This window comes from Cetorhinus maximus, chromosome 2 (assembly GCF_964194155.1).
Source record: "Cetorhinus maximus chromosome 2, sCetMax3.hap1.1, whole genome shotgun sequence".
Taxonomy (NCBI): Eukaryota; Metazoa; Chordata; class Chondrichthyes; order Lamniformes; family Cetorhinidae; genus Cetorhinus; species Cetorhinus maximus.
In genome coordinates this window covers 121920502-121942862 of record NC_135880.1, presented here as the reverse complement: position 1 = coordinate 121942862, position 22361 = coordinate 121920502, and positions in this window count along the sequence as shown.

Below are 22361 nucleotides of genomic sequence, written 5' to 3'. Positions count from 1 at the left end.
GGGATGAGAAACTTCAGTTATGAAGATAGATGGGAGAGGCTGGGACTGCACTCTTGGAGGGGAGAAAGCTAAGAGGAGATTTGACAGAGGTGTTCAAAATTATGAGGGGGCTGGACAGAGTAGATAGTGAGAAACTGTTCCCGCTCATAAAAGGATCAAGAACGAGAGGGCACAGGTTTAAAATGATTTGCGAAAGAAGCAGAATTGATGTGAAAAATCTTTTTCACACAGCGAGTAGTTCGAGTCTGGAATGCACTGCCTGGAAGTGTGGTGGAGGCAGGTTCACTGAGGCATTCAAGAGGGCATTAGATGATTATTTGAATGGAAACAATGTGCAAGGGTATGGAGAAAAGGCAGAATAATGGCACTAAGCCATGATGCTCATTCGGAGAGCCAGTGCAGACACAATAGGCCGAATGGCCTCCTTCTGCGCTGTAACATTCTGTGATTCTGAGCGCTGGTGAGTTCCTGCAGTGCATCTTGTAGATGGTACACACTGCTGCTACTGTGTGTCAGTGGTGGAGGGAGTGAATGCTTTTGGATGGGGTGCCAATCAAGCGGGCTGCTATGTCCTGGATGGTGTCAAACTTCTTGAGTGTGGTTGGAGCTGCACTCATCCAGGCAACTGGGGAATATTCCATCACACTTCTGACTTGTGCCTTGTAGATAGTGGACAGGCTTTGGGGAGTCAGGAGGTGAGTTTCTTGCCGCAGGATTCCTAGCCTCTGACCTGTTCTTGTAGCCACAGTATTTATATGGCTAGTCCAGTTCCGTTTCTGGTCCATGCTAACATCCAGGATGTTGATAGTGGGGGATTCAACGATGGTAATGCCATTGAACATCAAGGGGCAATGGTTAGATTCTCTCTTGTTGGAGATGGCAATTGTCTGACACTTGTGTGGCCTAAATGTTACTTGCCACTTGTCATCCCAAGCCTGGATATTGTCCAGGTCTTTCTGCATTTGGACATGGACTGCTTCAGTATCTGAGGAGTCGCAAATGCTGCTGAACATTGTGCAATCATCAGCAAACATCCCCAGTTCTGACCTTATGATGGAAGGAGGGGCATTGATGAAGCAGCTGAAGATGGTTGATCCTAGGACACTACCCTGAGGAACTCCTGCAGTGGATGTCCTGGAACTGAAATGATTGACCTACAACAATCACAACCATCTTCCTTTGTGCTAGGTATGACTCCAACCAGCAGAGGGTTTTCCCCAGATTCTCATTGACTCCAGTTTTGCTACGGCTTCCTGATGTCACACTCAGTCAAATGCTGCCTTGATGTCAAGGGCAGTCACTCTCACCTCACCTCGGGAGTTCAGCTCATTTGTCTATGTTTGAACCAAGGCTGTAATGAGGTCAGGAGCTGAGTGACCCTGGCAGGACCCAAACTGAGCATCAGTGAGCATGTTATTGCTAAGCAAGTGCTAATTGATAGCTAATTGACCCCTTCTGTCACTTTACTGATGATCGAGAGTAGATTGATGGGGCAGTAATTGGCCAGGTTGGATTTGTCCTGCTTTTTGTGTACAGGACATACCTGGGCAATTTTCCACATAGCCGGGTAGATGCCAGTGCTGTAGCTGTACTGGAACAGCTTGGCTAGGGGTGTGGCAGGTTCTGGAGCAGGAGTGCAGAGAATATTTACCAGGATGTTGCCTGGGCTGGAGAGTTTTAGTTATGAGGAGAGATTGGATAGAGTGGGGTTATTTTCCCTGGAGCAGAGGAGATTGAGGGGGGGACATGATTGAGGTATATAAAATTATGAGGGGCATGGATAGGGTAGACAGGAAGGAACTTTTCCCCTTGGTGGAGGGATCAATAACCAGGGGGTATAGATATAAGGTAAGGGGCAGGAGGTTTAGAGGGGATGTGAGGAAGAATTTTTTCACCCAGAGGGTGGTGGGAATCTGGAACTCACTGCCTGAAAGGGTGGTAGAGGCAGAAACCCTCATAACATTCAAGAAGTATTTGGATGTGCACTTGCGATGCCATGGCATACAAGGCTATGGGCCTAGTGCTGGGAAATGGGATTAGAATAGTTAGGTACTTGTTTGACTGGCACAGACTCGATGGGCCGAAGGGCCTTTTTCTGTGCTGTAGACCTCTATGACTCTATGGCTAGTCCTGAGATGTATCTTCACCAGGTTGACACCTCATTTTTTTTAGCTGTGCCTGGTGCTGCTCCTGGCATCGCCTCCAGCACTCTTCATTGAACCAGGGTTGATCACCTGGCTTGATGGTAATGGTAGAGTGGAGGATATGCTGGGCCATGAGGCTACAGATTGTGTTTGTGTACAATTTTGCTGCTGTTGATGGTCCACAGTGCTTCTTGGTTGCCCAGTCTTGAGTTGCTGGATCCGTTCAAGGTCTATCCCATTTAGCATGGTAGTAGTGCCACACAACACAATGGACAGTATCCTCAGTGTGAAGCCAGGACTTCATCTCAACAACGTCTGTGTGGTGGTTATGCCTAGCGATACTGTCATGTACAGATGCATTGACGGCAGGCAGGCTGGCGAGGATAAGGTCAAGTATGTTTTTCCCTCTTGTTGGTTCCCTCACCTGCTGCAGGTCCAGTCAAGCAGCTGTGCCCTTTAGGACTCGATCGGCTCGGTCAGTAGTGGTGCTACCGAGCCACTCTTGGTGATGGACATTGAAGTCCCCCACCCAGAGAATATTCTGCTTCCTTGCCACCCTCACTGCTTCCTCCAAGTGGCATTCAACATGGAGGAGCACTGATTCATCAGCTGAGGGGTGGGGGGGTGGGGGTGTGGGGGTGGGGGGAGGGTAGGTGTGGGGGGTGGTACGTGGTTATCATCAGGAGGTTTACTTGCTCATGTTTGACTTGATGCCATGAGACTTCATGGGGTCCAGAGTCGATGTTGAGGACTCCCAGGGCAACTCCCTCCCGACTGTACACCACTGTGCCGCCACCTGTGCTGGGTCTGTCCTGCAGGCGGGACTGGACATACCCAGGGATGGTGATGGTGGTGTCTGGGACATTGAAAGGTATGATTCTGTGAGGATGACCATATCAGGCTTTTGCTTGACTAGTCTGTGAGGCAGCTGTCCCAATTTTGGCACAAGGCCCCAGGTGTTAGTAAGGAGGACTTTGCAGTGTCAAGAGGGCTGAGTTTGCCGTTGTCATTTCTGGTGCCTGGGTTGATGCTGGGTGGTCCATCTGGTTACATTCCTTATTGACTTGTTTTTAGTGATTTGATACAACTGAGAGGCTTGCTAGGCCATTTAAGAAGGCGTTTTAAGAGTCTATACACTATAGGAAGGATATGAACACATTGGAGAGAGTGCAGAAGAGGTTTACAGAATGGTTCCAGGGATGAGACACTTCAGTTATGAGGAAAGATTGAAGAAGTTGGGACTGTTTTCCTTGGAGAGGAGAAGGCTAAGAGGAGCCTTGATAGAAGGTTTTAAAATCATGAGGGGTCTGGACAGAGTAGATAGGGAGAAACTGTTCCTGCTCGTAAATGGATCGAGAACCAGAGGGCACAGTTTTAAAGTGTTTTGCAAAAGAAGCAAATGCGAGGTGAGAAAAGACTTTTCACACAGCAAGTAGTTAGGGTTTGGAATGCACTGCCTGGAAGTGTGGTGGAGGCAGGTTCAATTGAGGCATTCAAGAGGGCATTGGATGATTATTTAAATAGAAACAACGTGCAGGGTTATGGGGAAAAGGCAGGAGAATGGCACTAAGTTAAAATACTCAGAGAGCCGGTGCAGACATGATGGGCCGAATGGCCTCCTTCTGCACCATAACAATTCTGTGAGTCTGTGATAAGGTGGTTAAGAAAGCATGGGGATACTTTCCTTTATTGGCCAAGGCATAGAATATAAGAGCTGGGAGGTTGTGCTGAACCTGTATAAAATGCTTATTAGGCCATAGCTGGAGTACCGTGTGCAGTTCTGGCTACCATAGGAAGTATGTGATTGCACTAGAGACAGAACAGAGGAGATTTCCGAGAATGTTGTGAGGAATGAAAAATTTTAGCTATGTGGAAAGATTGGGTAATCAGGAGTTGTTTCCTTTTGAACAGAGAAAGCTGAGGGGAGATTTAATTGAACTGTATAAAATTGAGGGTCCTGGATAGAGTGAATATGAAAGCCCATTTTTGTTAGCAGAGGTCAATGACCAGCAGGGCATGGATTTATAGTAATTAGTAGAAGGATTAGAGGAAACATGAGGAGAAGCGTTTTCACCCAGAGAGTGGTGGGGGTCTGGATCTGCCTGAAAGGGTGCTAGAAGCAGAAACCCTCATCACATTTAAAAAGTGCTTGGATAGGCATTTGAAGTACCATAATCTGCATGACTACAGATTAAGAGCTAAAAAGTGAGATTAGGCTGAATAGCTCTTTTTCGGCCAACACACACTGAATGGCCTTTCTCTGTGCCTTAAATTTCTATGATTCCATGATTCTATGAAATCCAACAGCAACTTCTGGATTTCCATGTTTAGCTGTACATGTGTGGATCCTGGAAGCTGTGTCTGATTTATTCAATAATGGCGAGCATTGAATGGCTTCATCATTGTTCTGAATGTAAAATCCAGGCCAATACTCCTGGTGAGGCAAAACCAGAGATTTATTAAGTTCCAGTGGGCAAAACATCTTTCATTGTATTAACTAAATATTCCTTGACAAATGCTCATCTGTTTCTGTATACTAAATACCACACAATATCCAGAGTAGGGATAACTAATTGGGGAAAAGCCAACTTTGGTGGGATCAGAATACATCTAAGTCGAGTGAGTTGGAATCAAATGTTGGCAGAAAGGATAGTGGCTGAACAATGGGCCACCTTCAAAGAAAAAGTATTGCAGGCAATGTCAAGGTATATTCTCTTGAAGGGGAAAGGTAGGACAAATAAATCCAGAGCATCTTGGTTGATGAGAGGGATAGAAGTAAAGTTGGAAAGGAAGAAGTGTGTGTACGACAGATGTCAGGTAGAAAATACAATGGAGAATCAGGCTGAATATAGAAGGACCAGAGGGGAAGTGAATAAACTAATAAGAAAAGCAAAGAGACAGCATGAAAAGAGACTGGCAGCGAACATAAAAGGGAATCCCAAGGCCTTCTATAAGCATATAAATAATAAAAGGGTGGTAAAAGAAAGATTAGGGTTAATTAGGGACGAAAACACGGACATGCATGTGGAGGCTGGAGAAATAGTGGAGATGTTGAATGAATACTTTGCATCTGTCTTTACAAAGAAAGAGCTTGCTACCCAGGCCAAGGTGAGAGAGGAGGTAACTGGTACACTGGAAGAACTTACAGTTGAGACGAAGGAGGTGTTGGAAAGGCAATCTTTACTTAAAATAGATAAGGTTTCAGGGCTAGATGAGATGCATTCAAGGGTACTGAGGGAAGTGAGAGTGGAAATTGCAGAGGTACTAGTGATAATCTTCCAGTCTTCATGAGACACAGGGGAGGTGTCAGAGGACTGGAGAACTGCAAATGTTACACCCTTGTTCAAAAAGGGGTGCAAGAATAAAGCTGGCAACTACAGGTTAACCTCAGTGGTAGAGAAACTTCTGGAAACTATAGTACGGGATAAAATCGATAACTAGTTAGACAAGTGCAGAATATTTAAGGAAAGCCAGCATGGATTCATCAAGGGAAAATCATGTTTAACTAACTTTCTGGAGTTTTTTGAGGAGGTAGCAGAGAAGGTTGATAAGGGAAACACTTTGATGTGATGTATCTGATTTTCAAAAGACGTTTGATACAATGCCACACAACAGACCAGTGAGCAAAATTCTAGGTCATGGAATAAAAGGGAAAGTAGGCACTTGGATAAGAAATTAGCTGAGTGACAGGAAACAGAGAGTAGTGATAAATGGTTATTTTTCAGATTGGAGGAAGGTTGGTAGTGGAGTTCCTCAGGGGTCCATGTTGGGACCCTTGCTCTTCCTGAAATATATTAATAACCTAGACTGTGGTGTGCAGGGCATGATTTCAAAATTTTCAGATGATACGAAGATTGGAAATGCTATTAACTGTGAAGGGGATAGTCTTGACCTTCAAAAGAACATAGACATGTGGATTGGGCGGACACGTGGTAGATGAAGTTCAATGCAGAGAAGTGGAAGGTGATTTGTTTTAGCGGGAAAGATATGGTGAGACAGTATAAAATAAAGGAAGAGCCTCTAAAGGAGGTACGGGAACAGAGGGACCTCAGTGTATACATACATAGGTCATTGAAGATGGCAGGGCATGTTGAGAGAGTAGTTAATAAAGCATGTAGTATCTTAGACTTTATTAATAGGGCCATTGAGTACAAGAGTAAGGAGGTCATGTTGAACTTGTATAAGATACTATTAAGGCCTCATCTGGAGTACTGCGTCCAATTCTGAGTGCCATATTTGAGGAAGGATGTGAAGGCATTGGAGAGAGTACAGAGAAGATTCACAAGAATGATTCCAGGGATAAAGAACTGTAGCTATGAGGATAGATTGGAGAGGTTAGGACTGTTTTCCTTGGATAGAAGAAGGCTGAGAGGAGGCTTGATAGTGATATTCAAGATCCTGAGGGATATGGACAGGGTAACTAATGAGAAACTGTTTCCACTCAAGAGAACATCAAGAACTAGAGGGGGCACAGATTCAAAATAATTGGCAAAAGGAGTAAATGTGATGTGAGGAAAAATCTTTTCACCCAGAGGATGGCTGGAATCTGGAACAAACTTCCTGAAAGGGTGGTGGAGGCAGGTTCGATCGAGGTTTTCAGAAGGGAATTGGATTGCTACTTGAAAATAGAGAATGTGCAAGGATACGGGGATACGGCAGGGGAGTGGGAGTAAGTGGAATGTTCTTTCAGAGAGCCAGTGCGGACTCGATGGGCCAAATGGCCCCCCTCTGCACTGTAAAGATACTGTGATACTGTGATGCAAGATAACCATCCTACAACATCCTAGCTTAGTAACTAACAAATTACCTTCATTAATATCATGTATCAAATCAACTGGGTTAGACAGCAAATGCAGTTTGAAATTACTAGCTTCATATCACTTGCACACCTCATTAGGTGAGATTTATGCTACATGTTTTTTTGAGCCCCGAGCAGTATGAAATCTCATAGTTCAGGGCCCTGTTGTCCTCAGCATCCTTTTGATTTATACTGACATTTTTGCACTAATGCACACCTAAAACCACTTTGTTTGTTGACCAAAGTAATACTACAAATGCAGACTTCATCAGATTCAGTACATGGTAAAGTGAACTGGCAGCCAATCATATCATCGAAGATCATGGCTAATAACCTATTAGTATTCTGCAGCTTTTTTCACCGGCAACTTCACAGATAAGATGCATGATCTAAACTTGTTTAAAAATAGAGAAAATTCATAGCTATGTTTATATGCAGTCATGAAACATACCTACCTTTCAGGAACACCTCAGAAGTTTGGGACTACAATAAAAGCAAAATACTACAAATGCTGGAAATCTGAAACAAAATTAGAAAGCGCTGGAAAATCTCAGCAGGTCTGGCAGCATCTGAGGAGAGAGAAACAGTGTTAGTGTTTTGAGTCAAATATGACTTGAAACATTCTGAAGAAGAGTCGTATTCAACTTGAAACATTAATTCTGTTGCTCTCTGCACAGATGCTGCCAGACCTGTTGTGCTTTTCCAGCACTTTCTGTTTTTATTTCAGGAGTCCAGGAGTTATGAACTGTGCAATCTGACAGTTTAATTTATGAGACATTTTACTAATGAAGTAAACAAGCATCATGTTTAATCTGCGAACAGTGGCATTTGTAGCTGAGATGTCAATGATCCAAAGACGTTAATAAGGAAAACTGACCCATTTTCATACCCCAGATTTCATCTCAATGCCTTACCATCTTAGATCATATTTTTACAGATAGTGGCAAATAGCTATAATGACCACAGAACTCATACACCTGAAGATTTTTTAGTTAACTAATAATAGATAGAGAGGTCCAGTATTTTTGTCTCATTGTTTGAGTTATTATAGGATGTGCTGGTTCAATTGGAAATGAGGCACTAGGCCATGGTCATATATCTATTCTAGTGTGAATGCACATATTGATCCATAGCAAATGAGATCTGAAGTGATCAGCCTTTGGTCAATGTGAGTTAGATAACAGTTGTAGTGTATTATTGCAAATCAATTTTGGCTGCGTGTCAATGTGAAAGTTGTAGGTTAACTTAGGTGTAAGGTTTTGATCTGAATCCAGAATGCCAAGCAGTGTGAGTCTCCTTAAGGAAGGGCATCTCATTATGTTTAGGTTTGACCCTTCATGGAGCATAATAAGAGTGGGCTTTTAAAATAGGTTTAGAAAGCAAAAATCCTGTCCATTGTATGGTCTTTTCTAATGTACTGGGAAAGCAGATTCTCATATCAGTGCTCTTAAAACATTAAACATTAGATATAAAGAGGGTATCTTTTTCTTTGTATTATGGCATAAGTAAGGAATTAACTGCCTATGGTAAATATCTTTGTATGATTTTAACATAATCCCTTACTATTTATATATATGTACGCATATAAAAAAACACTATGTATAGCAAAAGTTGCAACCTACTTACAGTTTACATGAATGAATATCGCCACAGAATTCAATCCCTAAAACAGCGCTACTTATTCATTTTTGGTAAATCAATGGTCTTACATGGGACAAAGCCACTATTTTATAAAACAACTTATCCTCCAACTCACCATGGGATATTGGCTGGTCTTTGAAAAAACCGTATTGTAAAATGTAAGCATTATATTGTCTGAAAAATGAATACATTGCCCATTTACTTAATTAAGGGTAAATAGCCGAGTGCCTATGAAATCCTATAAAACCCATGTTGGGCGTGGTTAGAGTTTGCTGGCTGGTTCCACTTTAACCACTGGTCCTGAGATTAGAAACGGGCTCCTCTTCAGTCAAATTGTTCGCAATGAGGTTCTTATGTCAGGCCTTTGTGAGGGATTAACTGGCTGCATGGGGATTGAGAAGCATGGAGATGAATGTGTGTTCAGAATCAAGGAATTCTGGAAAAGGGAGGAAGTTGTTGGAGTCACATTTTTGGGCATGTTAGTGACTATCATGTTTGTTATGTGCTAGGTTAAATTTTTGGGGTGTTTGGTAGGATATTGGATGAAGTGCCATGGTGATGAATCTCAAAGAATTGTTTTTTGCTGGGATGTGAGTGAGGAGGAAAGGTTTTAAACAGAGGTTCAATCACTTAAACCATACTGAACCCTAAGCAATAAAGAAGAAAATTAGTCACCTTGGCTGGCAACTAACAGATTTGACATACACACTAGACTCAATAAATGTTATTAGCAACTTTAAGAAAATTTCCTGGTAAATTGAGAAAAGCATGGAAATACTCATAAATATAATGAAGTAAAAGGTATTAAAATAGAAAGTGAAAACATAAGAGAAATACTTGAAAAGGACTTGAGGAAAAGAGATGTTTCCAGAATTAAAGAACAGCAGCACCTTTTCACCCCCGAGACTGAAATGCAGTTCAACTTGACTACTTCCATTTACAAATGTCAAACCAATTGGGCCACCAGAGGGAAGCACAAGTAGGCAATGAGACCAGAACATTTTTATTCATCGTAATAAGCTTTCCTGAAATGCAAAATATACGCACCTCTTATGATTCAACCAGAACGCTGCTAATAACCAGGAGTTATGTGCCCCTTCTGAAAGAGGCACTGCTGATGCATTGTAACAAAAAGCTAAAGCCTTTAAGGAAATATAGTTGATAAGATTAAAGCGACATTCCCAGGGGTACACTGCAGGCCCCCCAAAGCCCACCAGTATCGGAAGGCCGGAAGCGTACCAGTGGACACTGCATGCTCCCTCTCCAGGAACACCCGGATGCAGACATATAGCTGCGGAGGAGAGGCAGGCAGTTGGGCCAAATGACTCCCTCGACTGCCCACTGCCCAGATCTATGGATGGCCACCGTGGCCAGACCCAGAAACAGTTCCTTGAGGAGGTCCTCTGATCTGCTGACTCCTCTCCACAGCATGTGGTCAAAGATCAGGAATGTGGGACTGAAGTGCATTCAGAAATTGAGGAGCAACAATGAATAATTGAAGAGGGGCTGCAATCTATCACATGTATAGACATGAAACATGGACACCTCCAGGCCGTGGAAGTTATAGGTGAACCAGGAGTCAAAGAATTGACTTAACAATCTATTGCATGGGATTGCTGCAAGCATGATCTCCACATTAAATCACTGATGGACAAAGGGAGGACTCCCTCATGGAGACCCTTCCAACAGGGACCCCCCCCCCAACTCCTCCTCTGTTTAAAACCTTTCCTCCTCACTCACATCCCAGCAAAAAACAATTCTTCGAGATTCATTACCATGGCACTTCATCCCATATCCTACCAAACACCCCAAAAATTAAATCTAACACATAACAAACATGATAGTCACTAACATGTCCAAAAATGTGACTCCAACCACTTCCTTTTCCAGAATTCCTTGATTCTGAGCACGCATTCATGGCTTTTCAATCCCCACACAGCCAGTTAATTCCTCACAGGGGCCTGACATAAGAACCTCATTGCAAACAATTTGGAATGCGACAGTGTGCCAGGATCGCCGACGAGGGCGAGGAAGTGGAGGGCATCCAATAGTTGCCTGTACAAGAAACCTGTCTGCACAGAGTGGAATGGCATGGAGGGGGTTTCTGAGAGATGTCTCAGATTGTGGGGCTGTGGCTCTCAAGGGAGGTTTCAGGGCTTGGCATGGTTGAGAAACCCCATCCGAACTGACCCCCGTTTAGGCAGGAGTGCTCTGCTCACCTTGACACCTTGACACCTTGATTGTAGTCAGGGCTCAGCACCACTATTTTAAGATTCTTGATGGCTTTGGCTGTGAGCTGGACGCAATGCAAGGACGCATACTGTGTGAGCTCTTCCGGTGAAATCCAGCCCACTTCTCTGCCACCCAGTACGTCCCTGATTCTGGTCACTTTGGCAGCCAGAGCCCTCTTCTCCACCAGCCATATGGACCCTTACTGATGGAGAAGTAGATTCCTGAGTAGCGGCTCTCAGAGGATAGGCGCCACTCCTGATAGGCTAGAATGCAAAATATAAGAATGATATTGAGATCATGCTTCTATTGAGAACACTTGAACACCCGTAATGTGCTTTGGAAATTTGGTTGTGCGCAGTGCACAGTTCCAAATGTTTCTCTAAGTGGCCAGAAAATCGCACGCAGCATCACACCCAGATTTCTCATAGTTGCTGCTGGCAAGAAAGGTGTCCAATCAGCAGCATGGGATTGGAAAAGTGCTCCATAAATCTAAACTGACACGAGAAGAAAACTGATAAAGCTTGAAAAATTCATCTCCAATTTGAATCACCGCATCATTGATTGATGGCTACACTTTCATCTGTCTAGGCCATAGGCTCTGAAATTCCCCTGCTAAATCTCTCCATCTCTCTATTTCCCTTAATTTCTTTAATATCCTCCTTAAAACCTACTCCTTTGACCAAGGTTTTGGCCATCTGTCCGAATATCTCCTAATGTGGCTCAGTGTCTAAGTTTACTTTATAACATTTCTGTGAAACAGCTTGGGACATTTTATTATGTTAAAGGTGTTACACAAATGTAAGTTGTTGTTGTTGCCGCTGTTGCCTGGAGGGTTTTCATCCCTCAGCGGGAAGGTTGGGGTGGGATCAGTGGTGAAAATGGGAATCATGGTGGGCGACCACAGAAAACATTTGGAGGTTTCCAGGAGTGGAGATGGGCTGGGTGAAAGGCCAACCTCAGTGCTTCGGCACTTTGTCGAAGATATGAAAAAATGAATAAAGCAAAAAACAGCTCACCAAATCCACACCCCCCACACCTCCTCATCCCCCTACACAGTCCCTATGCCCCATCCATGCCATTCTATGCCACCTCATTCCTCCCCGACCGACCCCCATGGCTGGTCATACTCTCCATGCCAACCTATGCTTTCCAACCCATCCCATGCCCCCTCATGCCCTCCATGCCAGCCTATGCCCCTCTTCCCACACCCCCCCTTTCCCTTTTTAGCCCCTATGCCAACTTAGTGGCAACTCATGCCAACCCATGCCCTCCAACCACCACCCCTTTCCCTTACACCTACTATGCCAACTCACCTAATATCCACCATGGGCAGACCCCAGGAGCCAGACTGAAATTAAATAAACTTCTTAGGTGTCTTTTGATAAATTCACTTTAAAAAAAAAGCGCTCTCATTGATAAAAACCCATTCACTACAATTAACTTCTTTTAATCCCATATAAAAACAAGCATTTGGATTCATTGTCATACTTCAAAGACTTTATAAACACTTGGAGCTGTAAATTAAACAATGAACTTACAGGCCCCCACTGTGATAATGAAGTGTTGTGAAATCAGTCATGTAGCACTAATCCTGTAATAATAACCCCCAGTCTTATGTCGACAGACGGAGTGACGTAGCAAATAGCAATAACTGCGCAATAACAATGCACAGTTTTAAAAAAATATTTGAAGGGCAGGGGATTTAAATCCCTTGACAGCTTGACAGTTCTCTTGACAATTCTCTTGATATTCCTCTTGACAGTTGTCTTGACAGCTCTCTTGATAGTTCCAATGAGCTTGACAGTTCAAACAAATTAATGCACTTTTTATGCACATTTATGCCAAATTTTAACAATCCCAAAGCGCATATTACCTCTCCTAAAGGGCACCTGGCCTCTCCCAAAGAGCACCTAACCTTTCCCAAAGGTGTCCCAGGACCATGCCCAAAAGGATACCCTACCTCCCCAAAAGGGTACCCTACCTTTCCAAAGAACTCCAGCAGATTTAGACCTTTTCCTACCAGGTCAAAAGTGCACAGTCATGTTTTGGACACCCCACTAACCAAAATCAGATCTAACTGAGACAGCTGCACTTTAATGTGCAGTAACCTTGGTTAACCACGGATTTTTAATTTAGAACCCACCTCCATTCCCCCCACTGTGAAAATGGCACAGGCCAGGTTTGGGGCGGGACTTCTGGATTCATTTTCGCTAAGAGCCTCTCTATCTGCGCAAAAATTCAGGTCTCCATCCTCTTGTCTGCCTAGATCAGACTTCTAGTGCTACATCGGAGGATCCGACTACTCTTTCTGGACCTCCTGCAGCCATTTCTCTCCCTAGTGTTCCCTACTGTCCGCAGCCAGGATGCACCTCCTTTTTTGAGGGGTTGTCTTCCTTTAAGTCATGTCAGTGAAGCCTCATTTCCCTCCCCTTCAAGCAGATGCACAGCCAATGAATGGCTCTAGCTGCATGCTTGACCTATGACAATGAGCTGGCAGCGCTAATTTGATGTGGCCCCTATCACTTTGTGAGCTTGTTTCGTGCAGGCTGTATTCCTGTGTGAACATTTGGGCATGGTTGAATTATTGAGCCATTATCATTCCTTCTGAGCTTCTCTGGCCTGCATGCATACATAATGTGCTACATTCTTTTACTCCTGTCATGTAACAGTTGCATGTATACTGGAACCAGTGTGAAAGCGCCTCGTTGGTTCCATGTGCAGCATGAAAATGAATTGCTTCTTATTTAAAGCTTGTCATTTCACAGCCAAAATTTTAGAAATTTATGCTCCCCCAAGGTGCTAAAATATAGATGGACCTTTTCCTTATCTGCAACTAAAACTGACAGTTGCTATTTCGGTCACTCAACCATGACTTCACAGCATGTGGATTCTATCAAAGATTGCAAAGAAAGTCAGAAAGTATTGAATGAAAATATTTATTGAGATTTATTATAAGGTCCAAGAAGGATGAAGCAGCACTGTCTGTCATGCCTCAAACTACTGAATGTTCAAAGTCACTAGCTTCCAGCTGCCATTTCCATGAGGGAAACTATTCCAAGCACCGGGGACAATGAATCACATCAGATTCCAGTCAAAAAGGTTCTAACTTCAATTCTGGACAGGTGCTGAGAAAGCTGATGACAGTTTTAAAATAGCTTCAGGGTCCTTGGTTTAGGGGCCATAAAAAAACAGGCAAAGATTTTACTTCCATTTGTTATCTGAGAACTTTGTTGGAAAGTAGATGCAAATTGAGGGCAAGGTCTATGAAAATACAGAGAACATATATTTTAAAAAAACTTTAACTAACAATATTTTTCTCAATACCACATGGGTTAGGATATGTTCTAAAGACTTACTAGTTCCCAACTTAGTACACTTAGAAATTGTAACAACACTCTTTGGCTGTTTATGGTGGGTATTTACAGTTATAATAAGGTAGCTAAGCATATTTTAAAAAATTTAATTTCGATTTTGGCTCTTAGTGCTAACATCAAGCCCTCCTAGTCCAGGCACAGAGAAAATCCAGAGTTAAGGGCTGGGGTTTCCTGCATCAGTTTCTTGGTGCAGACCGGTAATGCATAGCAAGAAATTGTGTACCTCTAGCCCATAATCTTCTATCCATCAAAATGAATAATCAAGAGTTGGTAACCCAGACCTTCCTGATATGCACATATATGCCCGGGACACTGACACAGAAAATGATGGCTAAATTCTTTCTACTCCGTCACAATAATGTAATTTAGTCCAAATCTCAAAATAGCACTCCTTACCAGTACCAGTATCTTGTTTCTCTAAGTGAGATACCAGGTTATACAACCCTTTGTGTCACACATCTGTATCTACAGAAAATAGATTGAGAGCTCACATTCATGTCACTTTGGGGAAAGAAACATTTTCACCCCATTGGTCTGGACTGGATTCATGGCCAATTCTAGTCCCCAGGTCTTCCATCTCATGCTTTATCTTTTGTCTACATTTCCATGTCTTCATTATTAAACTTGACACTAATTTTATGTATCAATAATAGAAAGGATGTATAGAAATCCCTGGAGAAAAGAAAATACTGTGGTATTTGAATTTGGATACGTAAAACTGAAATTTATAGAAAAGATGTATAATATTTTACTTTTGGTGAAATTAGCCAATCATTTTATGTATTGTTGATGACAACTCATTGGCATTGGCCTTTAGAAGAACGTAGGAACATAGAAGCAGGAGTAGGTCATTCAGCCCTTCGAGCCTGCTTCACCGTTCTATAAGATCATGACTGATCTGATTGTGGCCTCAACTCCACTTTCCTGTCCATCCACCAAAACCCTTAACTCCCTTGTCAATTAATAGTCTGTCTAACTCTGCCTTGAATTAATTCAGTAACTCAGCCTCCACTGATCTCTGGGGAAGAGAATTCCATATCCTAGCAACCTCTGAGAGAAAAAAATTCTCCTCCTTGAAAGGGAGTCTTCTTATTCTTAAACTGTGTCCCTGAGTTTGAGTCTCCCCCACAAGTGGAGACATCCTTTCCGTAGCCACCTTATCAAGTCCCCTCAGGATCTTATATGTTTCCATAAGATCACCTCTCATTCTTCTAAACTCTAATGGGTATAGGCCCAACCTGTACAACCTTTCATAGGATAAGCCCTTCATCCCAGAAATGAGTCGAATGAACCTTCCCTCTACTGCGTCTAATGTGCCTGGACACAGTATTCTAGATGTGGTCTTACCAGTGCCCTGCACAGCTGCAGTAAAACTTCCCTACTTTTATATTCCATTCCCCTTGCAATAAATGCTAACATTCCATTTGCCTTCCTAATCACTTGCTGTACCTGCATACTAACTTTTTGTAATTCATGTATCAGGACACCCAGATCCCTCTGTACCACCAAGTTCTGCAATATCTCTCCACTTAGATAATACACTGCTTTTCCATTCTTCCTGTCAAAGTGAACAAATTCACGGGCAGAATCTGCCCCCCGTTGGGGGGGGGGGGGGGAGGGGGGTTGTGCGGGAACGGGCTGATTCCCGATCAGTGCCCCCAATTGGAGGCGCGCCGTCATTCTACGTAGGCGGGCCAATTAAGGCCCATCCAGCATGACGTGCGCAAGGAAGTGCTATGCTCTCCCTATGCGGGCAAGGGGGGTTCCCTGAGCCAGGAGGGCGCTCTTCCACGCATGCGCGCGAAAGAGCGCACAGATCTCCCTGAGGCAAAGTGCTGCCTCAGGGAGATCGGCTCAGGTTTCAAACATTGAATAAAGAGGAGATAAAAAATTATTGGCATGTCCCATGATGTGGCACTGTCGCATGATCTGGGACATGTCCATCACTTTAATTTAAACATTTCTGGAACATTTTAAATCCCTCCTGAAACCTCATCCCGCCCATGGATGAGGTTTCATGTTTTTTCTGAATGCTGCCTGGGCTCTTCGACCTTAAGGTTGGACGGGCAGGTCCATTAAGTGTTTTAATTACTTTATTAATGGCCTTAAATGGCCTTAAGCTGAGTCGGCTGCGTGCCCGCCGACCTGAAAATCTAAATGACATGGGGTGACGTCGGGACGCACGCCCAACGTCACCCCGTGTCATTTTACGCGTCGGCGAGTGGGCCCCGCCCCTGCTCGCCAACCTAAAAATTCTGCCCCACATTTTCCCACATTATACTCCATCTGCCAAATTTTTGCCCACTCACTTAATCTATCTATATCCCTTTGCAGACTCTCTTTCTCCTCTTGACAACTTACTTTCTTACCTAATTTGTTGACATTAGCAAATTTAGCTACCACATTCGGTCCCTTCATCCAAGTCATTGATGTAGATTGTTAATAGTTATAGTTAAAGAAAATTGGAATGTTTCAAGAGCTGATAGAAAGAGGTTAGGTGATGAACGTATAGGTCAACAATTATACAGCTATTTATAGCTGGCTGCAGATATGTTGGCAAGAAAGGGTAACTTATAGTCATATAGTTTGTAACTAGATTGATAATTAATTTTATTTAACTATATGGATAATTATTGGTATAGTGTAACATTATGATAAAAAACTAATTATTAAAAACACTTTTCAATCATTTTGAAGTACCCTTATAGAAAGAAAGACTTGTATTTATATTACATCTTATTATATGTCTCAGAGTCTCTCATGTAATGAATAACTCTGTAGCGCAGTTTGACTGTTACTTAGGCAGCCATTTTGCACATAGAAAGATCTCTTAAACAACAAAACTGAATCACTAGTTAATTTGTTTTTAGTAGTGTTGGCTGAGGGAGGAATGCTTTAAATAGATCCTTACCATCCACCTGTGATACTGAAACTGTAGTTTCTTACTAGGGTCTTACTTTACCGTCTCAAATGGGGGATAGCACCTCTAGCACAGCACTTCCTGAGTACTGCACTTCAAGTATCAATTTAGATTATATGTTCTAACATAGCAATGGAAGTGCTACTAAATTGACTTAGTAGTTGGTGAATAAGTGCTGACAATACACCAGAAATCCTGGCAGTAATGTTCAGTATTGACATGGTTTAATTTTCGTCTGGCAGTGCACAAGTCATTATATTTCTGTAAAGTTAATTTGAATGTTATTTTAATACCGTCTGTAACACAGTAGAAATTCAACTCTGCTACATGATACTGATCTGTGGAAGAAGTTTAATAGTTCTGTTTTGTGTGTACAGATAACATGTATATGGAATGCATATGTTAATTCATCTTTTGATGATGTGCATTTATCCAGCAAACTTCAATCTCAAAAAAAAAATGTGGTTTTAGTTTATTTTGAAAAGAAGTGTGCTTGATCAATTTACAAGACCTAAATTGTTTACACCAGCTGAAGGTGCTCAATAGAAACATTGAAAGAATATTATATTATTAGAATATTTGATAGTAAAATGTGGGTTTTAGATTTGAACATGCTGAATGGTTAACAGTGCAATAGATTTTAAGTAATGGACCATTAAATGGCAATAAATTCAACTATATTAAAATGTAACAGGAAATGAGTACAAAATAATGTTAGGTAAATAGCTCAAAAATTAAAAATGTACTCATTAAATGTCTTTAACAGCTAAAAGGATATGCAAAAGCTATTGTTCATAGAATTTTACAGCTTGGAAGAAGGCCATTTGGCCCATTTCCCCTGCTAGTGAAAAAGCTTTTAGCTTAGGCTATGAAGTTAATTTCTGAGCTCCTGACAAGTACCCGGAGTGCATACTGAAAAACTGCACTCCCAGCGTGGGATTTTCCAAACTCCCAAATAGCACAGAAAGAGGTTCAGTCACCATATAAGGATGGCTGAGGTATGTCAGGGCACTGTTCTCATTGCACATCTTATACCAATGATAAAGGTTTTACCGATCTTCTTACCTCATGCTCTTTTTCTATCATCAACTGGGTGTTAGGAAATCTCAATTATGTAAAGAGGAACTTCTGGAAACACTGAATCACCAGCTTAATTCATGCGTGAGTGCATATTTTTCTGTCACAGGGGTTCTGTAAATTTGAAGGAAAGTATTTTAAAAGGACATCTCTTGAGGCTCTGGACAGATGCAGCCTTATGGTAGAAACAAATATCATTGCCACTCATATTGCTTAAACATTCTGTTTCCTCTCTCGGCAAAGAAAAAGGTTGCACATGACCACCAACCAAGAATAGCAACCACAACAACAACTTGTATTTATGGAGCACCTTTAATGTAATAAAACATCTCAAGGTGCTGCACAGAAGCATTTTAAAACAAAATATGACACCGATCACAAGCTTGGTCAAAGGGGTACGTTTCAAAAAGTGATTTAAAGGAGGAAAAAGAGGTAGAGAGACGGAGGGGTTTAGGGTGTGGTGGAGTGATTAAAACCAGGGATGCTTAAGAGACCAGAATTAGATGAGCAGAGAGATGTCATAACTGGAACGTGAAAACACCAATATCGAAAATGCTGAATCCATACAAAGAGAAAGATAATAGACGGACTGCCAACTGAGACGGCAAGACAAAATGGTGAAGACTGGCAAGGCTCATCCTCTGCCAACTTCATGTACCTCCTCAATGAAACTGCAACATCCTTACAGTCAGATTCTTGTTGCCAGGTGGAATCTTGTGAAGCTTCTGAGAGTGGGAGGCGTGGTGGGCAGGGGAACCTAATTGTGCTGGAGGTCAAAAGTCAGCTTCCCGATGGCAGGATGAAACTATGGTATTAAGTTGGTGGTGGATTGAGTTTCCTGACGGCAAGCATTGGGAACTTCTTTTTAATATATTTGCATGTCATGCATGCTCATTGAAGGGCAGCCTCACTAGAGCCAAGTGTACCTTCCCAATTAAGTAATCAATGAATGAGAAACACATGCCTTCAGATTCATGACTGCTTAAATGTGGAGTGCAGCGGACAAGGTCATCTTCCTAGTGGATTTGGAATGAGTAGAAGATGTTTTTTCTTGTATGGGTGCATTGTTCAGTTACTAGAGAGGAGGCATTGATGATTGAGATTGGGTGGTGGCAGTCGAAGGGGAATGGGACATGGCTGACTTAGGGAGAGAGGGAGGAAGGGAGAGAGTTGCCAGCCCTACTAAGTCTCATGGGAGACAGAGGGAGGAAGCTCGACTATACGGGGAAGGTCCATGCCCAAAGACAGTCAACAATGATCCAGGGTTATGCAGGGAAGGAGAATAATGAAATCCTGAGAGTCAAGGGAATGGAGGGAAGGTCAAGGATGATAGAGGGAGGGTCAAGGATGATGGATGGCAGGTCGAGGGTAAGGGGGGGAATGTTCCACGTACAGGGGGAAACTCAAAAGTCAACAATAACTGGTCAGTGGTGATTAGGGTTGAGGCGAGGGTGATGGAGGGAAGGTGAAAGGTGACTGAGGGAGGATCCAGTTCCAGGGATCTAGGTGGCAAGTGCAAGGGGGTGGCAGCAGTTGCAGTTGCCAAAAATTCCTCAGAGAGTGAGGATGATGCACGGCATGAATGCCTACCTGGTGCCCTTTAAATATAGCATCCAGGCCTTTGACCCTGTGAGGTAACTGGGGGTGTCGGCTTCCTGTCTAACCCCACCGCAAGATTCACCATGTTCCATGACAACGAATACCTAATTTGCTGGCCGCTGTGCGATCACATGGGGCCAGCCGCCCCGCCTACAAACGGAAGTGCCGTGCACTTCTTGTCCTGCCTCTGACAACCTCGTCTCTACCAGGAGATTCTGCCCTTCAAGGGGAAATGCTACTGTGTGCGCAGCTCTTCCTTAGAGAGAGTACTGAGCTACTCTGAACTTCCAAATTTACAATTTCTGCCAAAATTAATATCCACAACATATGCCATGTCCTCACCAGCTTTGTCGTAGCATTTAATCTACTCCAGTACCAAACCAGATACATCTGCTTTGGAGAATGGGTCTACAGTCTGTAATGATACCTCCTTTAACATTCATAACCTCTGTCCTACACCATGGAGTACAAAATTTATTTGCAGATGTTTCTACCTCTCTGAAAAATGGCAACGGGCCCCTTCAAATGCCTGCACACAAGGCTAATTTCAAACTTGAGTTTGGCACTACATGACATTGCAAGGGAAAAGCTGCTGAAAGCTGGCCCCCCTGGGATGAGAATCACCCAAAGCCTTTAGTTTGAAAGCAATCATCCCAGCCATAACCTTTCAACCTTATCTCGCTCAGAGAGCACTTCTTAGAATTAGTTCAAGCAGATAAGTTTCTTGGTATAAAGGAGAAATACGCTATTAAGAAATAGCTATAGGAAATAGATTTTTTGATATCTTTAGGTTAGTGCTCAGCAAAGTAATCACAGTTTGATTACACAGGACACTGAGCTCATTTCCAGAAGTGTTTACAACTTGGCGTTAAAGGATAACAGAGGAAATGTAAATTTCTGTTCTATGGAATAAATAGGCTGAAGTCTTTGACAATAGAAACTTTGTGAAACTGGTGGTGGGAGAAGTATAGAGTTATGTGAAGTGACTTTACTTGGTGAGTTAACTTTTGCTTATTGAAATTATTAGGCTATAAACTATCTCTTTTCTCTGACACGTCAATAAGACATGAAAGATATCAAAACCGTGTACATCAAACTTTATTTTTTTTTGCTATTTTAAAATAGACTTTTGCGCTGCTAAAAAAAGACGTCTGCTACCACTCACAGGACTGACCATCTGTCCTGAAAGCTTCCAACAGGAGTCACAGGAAAAAAAGAGTTCCCCTCTCGTCCTTGTGGAATCTCACACTCCATTGTAAGGACATTACAATCGCAAAACTGGGGGACTCACAGGGATCAAAACTTGTTACTCCTACATCGTTGATAACAGACCCATGTCACACCTGAGGCTGTCCAGGTCCATTTCAAAAGGGGACCATTGAGGGGAAAACGGACATCACTTCCATCTTTATAAGCTTACCTCTTCAGCGGAATCATAGGCCAGGATTTTCCATTCACACCCATGGCAGGAATCAACGTAGGTGGGGTTGAAAAATTTGGAGAGCAGCCAAAAGTCCGTTGACTTTGGGTGGGAATTTCTGGAAAATCCTGCCCCTGGGGTCTGCCCAGATAATGGGAGCAATTGTCTAGCCACGTTGGCATCATGGCAGGCATGAAGGGTAGAAATCGGTTTCACGCCGGCGGGAAAGCATGGCGGGATCACCCGATGGTGCTCGCCATGGCGGAATGTGAATTCCTCTGGAGGCTGGCATGAATCTGATGAGATACAAAGTAAGGCCCGACCGGAATCGCCCCTCCCCACATCAGATTTACCATTACTCCGGTAGCAAATCACAAGGGCCCAGAATGTGTCTGGACAAGCGAGATGCAGAAGTCAGGGCTTATCTTTAGGGCCTTGCTCAGATCACAGACATCCAAGGAGCAGAAGAAGCTGGAGCCTTCAGCTATTGGACCCTAGAGGAGCACATGCATCGCGTGCTGGGTGGATTCTCACAGACATGGCTTTGTCTGTATTGATGCTTTGGGTCTGCTTCTGAACATCACAGCCTTGGCCATGGGCTGCTACGGATGATCTACGAGGGGGAGGAAAGGAAGGTCTAGTTGTGATTGTGAGAGGAAGGTGTTCCGGGTGTGGGGTCGAGGTGGGGTGGGGTGGTGGGAGAGGAAGGTCCAGGTTTGACTAGGAGAGGAAGGTGTACGGATGGGGGGAGAGGGGAGTGGGGGCCAGAAACGAAGGTGTCGGTGGGGTGAGGTTGGGGGCAGGGGGACAAAAGTGTCAGTTAGTGGTGGGGGGGGGGTTGTGGCAGGTGTGAGGTGGTGGGGGGGACGAAGATGTCAGGCGATGAGGTTAGTGGGGGACAAAGATGTTGGGAGTGAGGTTGGGAGTGGGAGGAGGGAGTATGAGGGATGAGGGTGTAATGGGGGAGAATGCAGCAAGTGGTGAAGTTGGTGTAAGGGAGAGGAAGGTGTAAGGGAGGGAGTTTGGAGCGGTGAAGAGCTCTGGGGGGAGGAGAGAGGTTGGAGGGGAAAGGTGTCTTGGTGGGGGAGAAGGGAGTAAGGGTGGAGGAGGGAGTAAGTGGAGGGGATATCCAGGTGACCGTGCAAGGGAGGGGTCT